This window comes from Sphaeramia orbicularis, chromosome 1 (genome assembly GCF_902148855.1).
Source record: "Sphaeramia orbicularis chromosome 1, fSphaOr1.1, whole genome shotgun sequence".
NCBI classification, from domain to species: Eukaryota; Metazoa; Chordata; class Actinopteri; order Kurtiformes; family Apogonidae; genus Sphaeramia; species Sphaeramia orbicularis.
Genome location: NC_043957.1, coordinates 39,665,002 through 39,671,880, shown reverse-complemented (window position 1 = coordinate 39,671,880; position 6,879 = coordinate 39,665,002).

Genomic DNA, 6,879 nt, shown 5'->3' with positions numbered 1-6,879 from the left:
CCTGCTCACTTCACCCTCCACATCTCCTAAAGTATTCTGTCTGAACCGCCTTCACTCGGCTTGTTCTCCATCACATCCTCATGACTCTTCCATGATTTGAAGGAGATTGTTCATCTACCGAGGCTTATACGAGTATCACAGCTTCTTATTCTGTCTCACAAGTCGAGAGACAGAATCTGCTGCAGCAGCCTGAGCCAAGACCAGAAAAATCCTTGGACTTCGGATTTGCTTTTATGCAAATTCTTTTATTTGTCCTAGTATGTGCAGTAATGGTCCAATGTCTACAGGTTTTTGTTGTAATTTTTTTGTGACACTATTTTAGTATCACAAACAGCATATATATATATATATATATATATATATATATATATATATATATATATATATATATATATATATATATATATATTTTTTTTTTTTTTTTTTTTAATTTATTTATATATTTATTTATTTATTTATTTGTTTTTGTGTGTGTGTGTGTGTGTGTGAAAATATAAAGAAAACTGCCATCATAGTGACTAATAAATGAATAAATATAAAGCAAAAGAACTAAGTTTCAATTATTTACTAACTATGCAGGTTTATTTATAATAATTTATTATCTATAAATGTGTACAGAAAAAGAGATGAATAAAAATAGAACAAATAAAATGTATTTATTTTTTTATTTATAAATTTATTTACTTTATTTTCTGATTCAGTGTTGTATGTAATTCATTTTTCAGTTTATTGTTTCCCCTGTTTATTCTTTTCTTAAAACACACACACACACATACATATACACTGAACAAAAATATAAATGCAACACTTTTGTTTTTGCACCCATTTTTCATGAGCTGAACTCAACAACCTAAAACTTTTTCTACGTACATGAAAGGCCGATTTCTCTCAAATAATGTTCATAAATTTGTCTAAATCTGTGTTAGTGAGCACTTCTCCTTTGTCCTTTGCTGAGATAATCCATCCACCTCACAGGTGTGGCAGATCCAGATGCTGATTAGACAGCAGGATTATTGCACAGGTGTCACTTTTACTGTATTGGGTGGTCCAGGGGGGTCAGAAAACCAGTCAGTATTTGGTGTGACCACCATTTTCCTCGCACAGTCTTCTTCATGAATTCTCTGAAACACCTTTGGAGATGGCTTATGGTAGAGAAATGAACATTCAATTCACAGGCAAAAGCTCTGGTGGACATTCCTGAAGTCAGCATGCCAATTGCATATTCCCTCTAAACTTGTGACATCTGTGGCATTGTGGTGTGTGATAAAAGTGCACATTTTAGAGTGGCCTTTTATTGTGGCCAGCCTAAGGCACGCCTGTGCAAAAGCATGCTGTCTAATCAGCATCTGGATATGCCACACCTGTGAGGTGGATGGATTATCTCAGCAAAGGAGGAGCGTTCGCTAACACAAATTTCGACAGATTTGTGAACAACGTTTGACAGAAATAAACCTTGTGTGTACACAGAAAAAGTTTTAGATCTTTGAGTTCAGCTCATGAAAAATGGGAGCAAAAACAAAAACGTTGCATTTATATTTTTGTTCAGTGTACAAAATTATACCCTACATAATTTTTTCCCCCTCTTTTTTTTTATAAGAGAAACAGGCTTAGAAGTTTATAATATTCCATGGGACTGTCTGTAATCTGTCCAATGTTCCTCTTCTACACAGTTCAGTCAAAATGTGTTTGACCACTGTGCCACTATCTATAAGGTTCTGATTAATCATCGTTAAACATCTTGTTTTCCAAAGTTTGACCGAAACAATGCAAATTATGAAGTGGAAGAGTCTTTGTTGGTTTGGTGTTTTCCTGTGGACCAGAGAGGCTGTGAATGAGCTGCAGTTCCTCTGTTTGTCCTGCAGGGTGCGCCCTCTGTCCGAGTCTGTCAACGACCTGTTCAGAGAAGTCTCCCTGCTGCATCGGCGCATCACCGAGCTCAGCCATCGCCTAGCAACCCTGGAACCTCTCCTCCGTCACCACGGCTACCGGGAGGAGGGGGAGGAGGAGGGGGCGGCGGCCGTCAGGGCTCCGACACATCGCGGCCTGGACGGAGAGATGTCCAGCCTGGTCCGGTTCAGCCCCAGGACCCCGGTGAGGGCCAGCCCGCCGGGGGGGAGCCGGGTGGTGAGGAGGAGACGGGTGAGGGTCTACAAGAACGAGGGGGTCAACGTCCTCCAGAGTGACACCTAGAAAGTTTAGAACTGTGACAGAGAAACAAGATCCTCTGCAAATATTATGTAATGACGGACACGCACCTGTTCAGTCCTGCTGTTCTGAAAAATGTAAGCACACAATGAAAGAACAGTTAAGGAGAACCTCAATAAACCCTTGTATTTATCATCATTTCATCTAATCTTGACTTCATTGTTCCACTATTAATAACCAGTGTTTCATTTTCTATATCTGTTCATAAAATACCCTTTAACTGTATTTTGTAACTAAGGTTTTAGACTTATTCTTGACTTTGGAAATAGCAGCTATGTATACGCTATATATAAAATCTTCCACACAAGGTCCATCTTGTATGCTTTCTCAGCAAATGGAGCCTCAGTTCTCATGGAGATATTTTAGTATTCTTCTGTTTCTTCCTTTTTTGCTTGCTGGCACATATTAAGTACAGTAGGCTATATTAACCCTTTCATGCATGAATTATAAGAACCTTTATCAAGATTTTTTCCTGAGTGTTTATATTTCTTTTTATGCATGAAAAAAGCAAACAAAAAAACCCCAAACAAACAAACAAAAAAAAAAAAACAAAAAACAAAACAACAAAAAAAAAAAAAAACAGTGCAATTGAAATTTTTTATGACCCTATTTTTCATGGAGTTCCAAAAATGTCCGCTCAGCTAGACACCATGCATTTCATTTTTGAAGCAAAGAAACATGTATTCACTGATATACTGTGTGAAAACTATGAATCTGATGTTTTGTCACATTTTAACATACTCTAATATTAGTTATTACTCACTTTATGAAGATAAGATGTAAAAAACAAACAAACAAACAAACAAAAAAAAAACCTTTTTGTTTAAGATAAACTGTTAATTACTGTCTAATATCAATAACAAGCAATTGATTTACACTCAAACATGTTACTGTAGATCAGATTTATCAAGAACAGTAAAGTTACAGTAATGGTATGTATTGCAGTGTATGGGATGATGCATAGGTGTCCACTGTGTTGGCTGATATGGAACTAACAACAATAAAATCCATGAATATACAAGAAAACAGCTGTAGAATAGCTGTCCACTTTAGTGACCAGTATGCGTGAAAGGGTTAAATAAATAAATACATAAATACATACATACATACATACATACATACATACATAAATTAATTAATTAATTAATTAATACATTTTGTTACAGTGAGGATACACATGACTGATTGAAATATAAGGTTTTTATTTCTTCCTCTATTATAAAGCAGGTGTGTGACAGGTGTGTGAATCATGTTGAACAATAAAATCACTTAATGTCGAAATACACACAGTCTCTTTTCAGATTCCTGGGTGTGAAATGAGTCGTTTGGAGATCTGTACATTACATGTCATGTCATGTTTGGATTGTTTCAAAATTATCTATTAAAAAAAATAAAAATCTATCCACATTATCTTTATTTGACAAAAATCTCCATATGCACGAGTGACTTAGACTCAGATAAAAACAGACACAGGTGTTTATGTCTGTCATAAAGTTGAGCAGCATTCACAAGGTAAGTTAAGAACGTTTTTTTGAGGAGTACTTGGATTTTATCAAAATACCTGCACCAAACTTACACTTCTTGTCACTCTATCAAATAACAACTAATAATTTATGTATCAAATACATTCAAAATCCCATTGTAATTGCAGGCATTTCCCAAATGTTAACACATCTACAGTATATATCTATTTATGTGTCATTGTCCCTGTTTCAAGCATAGACATCGACTATCTATGCTTTATTTATTACACAAAGCAACAACTGTAATGTGATGTCAATGTTTCCTCTCCTCTTGACTCAATAGATATATTATTTAGAGTAGACTGTACAGTATAGAACAATTTACACCATTATACTGTTTCCATGTTCTGTGTAAAACCAAAGACAGAATCCAGCAGTAACAGAAACTTCCATGATGCTTATGTGACACAGTTTGGACCAAAGTTTGCCATTACAGATGGAAAACACTTGTAACATCAATTAATCATTAATAATGGATAAAATTAAATAATAATGGAAAAAAACAGGACTAAGAGAACCAGGAGATGTGGTACAATAACTGTGGTATTGTGAGTTGAATTAAATAATTTTCAAGGCCATATGAGACTTACACTATTTTGTTGAAAGAGGTACAATAAATGATCTTTCAAGGAAAATAGTGTTGGCGGTGAAATCATTCTATGAAGAAATGATGTTTAGAAATCATATAGAACGACATGTAGAATAACAGAAATGAACGACAGTAACAGTAAAAGAAGCAGTCGTGACCTCTCAGGGTTTTTAAATGTCGTTTTGATTAATAACATTACTTCTTTTATTTGACCTGACTCACATTTCTAAAGCCCAGTGATGTAGTAAAAGACATTTATGTACACTATAGTCCATAAAGTTGGAATATTTTTGTTTCTGACTTTTTCTCAGAATTCTGACTTTAATCTCGGAATTCTGACTTTAATCTTCAGAATTAACCTTCCTCTTGTGTTAGGGTCAGTACTGACCCATTTTAGATTTTAAATGCATAAAAGAACCACAATTTTTTTTTTTTATTGCATCAAGGCTTTTTGACTTTGTCAGGAACCTCTATTTCAACAACATAATACAAAAAAAAAAAAAATCACAAAATTATGAAATGCTCCGGTTGAAATTATGACCTTTGTGTTGTTAGGGTCGGTTTTGACCCAGTTATTAAAAAAAATATGATTATAAAGCAATAATTAGAGCCAAAGGTGAAATCATAAGTGCACTGTCAGCCAACACACTGACAGTCAGCTCCACTACCAATCATGTGAGCTTTTGGGATTCTCATTTTGCCTTGTTATCCAGTATACCTGCACAAAAACAAAATAAGCCCAGACAGGTTTGTCCACACATGTGGGGTCAGTTCAGTATAGCGTTGGTGACTGGCAGACTGCACATTCAGGGGTATACTGACAAAAAAAGGCCCAGAGGCCCAAACCAAAAATATTAAAACCAATATTTTCATGGCTAAGGAAGCCTAAGGTACCCAAGAGATGAGAAACCAATTGGATGATAGATAATTAGTTTTAGTGTATTTTACAGCTGATTTAAGACATGGGTCAACACTGACCCATTAACATAACAGATGGTAACCGAAAGCTAACACAAGAGGAAGGTTAAGAAAAAAAAATTAAAATGTGGTTCAACAAGACTCAAAATAAAGACAATAGAATATCAAGGAGAGCCTCATATACTTTATGAAGTTCCCCTTGGCAAAGCAAATCTGTTCAGCACCAAAAGGCAGCCAGACCACCATTCTGCTGTAATGATGCTGGACAAAACAAGTAAAAAAAAAAATAAAAAAAAAAAAAATTCTGACTTTAATCTCGCAATTCTGACTTTTTTCCTCAGAATTTTGACTTTTTTCTTAGAATTCTAACTTTAAACTCAGAATTTGGACTTTTTAAAATCAGAATTCTGACTTTGATCTCAGAATAATAATTTAAAAAATATATATTGGACCTCAATTTTTAATTTTTGTTTTTTCCCAGTGGCCCCAAAAATCTTCCGAAAGGTTTTTCTTTTTTAAAAGTTATTGTTTTGCTATTTTCTTGTAGTATTTCTTGTGTGTATATTCAGTGTTGTGCTGCTATTGGAATCTCAATTTCCTGAGGGTTCTCCCCAAAGGATCACTAAAGTTCTATTTAATCTAATCTAATCTAATCTAATCTAATCTAATCTAATCTAATCTAATCTAATCTAATCTAATCTAAAATCAGCTCAGCTCATTTTCATCTGTCATCTCTGGAATGACATACATACAAACATAAACAATGTAAAAAAGAAACAAAATGTCACAAATAATCCAAAACTTTAATAAAACAGTGGAAAGTATATATATATTAAAATGTGATACAGTGGAACAGATTCTGATCTGTAGTGTATTTAACAGCTCTAGAACTACATAAATGAATAAAAGTCTATTAGCAGTGAAGCAGCAGGAGCAGAGTTATGCAAAAAAATTTGACCCTAAATGAAGATTTAAGTATTTGATCCAATTTTCCACAGTTTTTGTTTGAAGAGTGTGGAAACTGTCTGGTTTCTGAGCCGAAGCTTAATCCCTTAAAGACCTAAATCTAAACCACCAAAAGCATCTACTCATCTAAAATGTTTGATAACTTTTGGACCATTAATCCAATCAATACAGGGAAATAATTCAGGTAAAATGTTGTTTTTCAGGAGCATCATATGTTTCTTTGGCTGTTCAGAGGTTTCGTAGTCGTTATGGAAACAGTGTCTTTTCCTGCAACATTAATTCATCAATAAAGCCCATGTAGTTTGACAAATGAGTGGTTGTAGACACTTGTTTTTAAGTTCAGCTAATGACATATTTTGTTGACAAAGTCCCTTTTTCTTCAATTTTCTCTATTTTGATATAATATCCTTTGAATTAACTCTGAGCTTTATGAACATCAACAAGATAAGTAAATTAAATATAGGAAAATACTTGATTTTCACTTAAAAAGGCAAAATTCAGAGGATAATATACGTTAAATAGCGATAAATCACTTGGGAAAGGTTAAACTCAGAGAAAAATTCATTAAGAAGTCACATCAACCCATAAAGACCCAGAGCTTCTTTTGTGGTACTTTCTAAATGATTTTTTTCTCTCTATTTCACCTTTCTTAAGTAATTCATCATCATTTATTTTAAT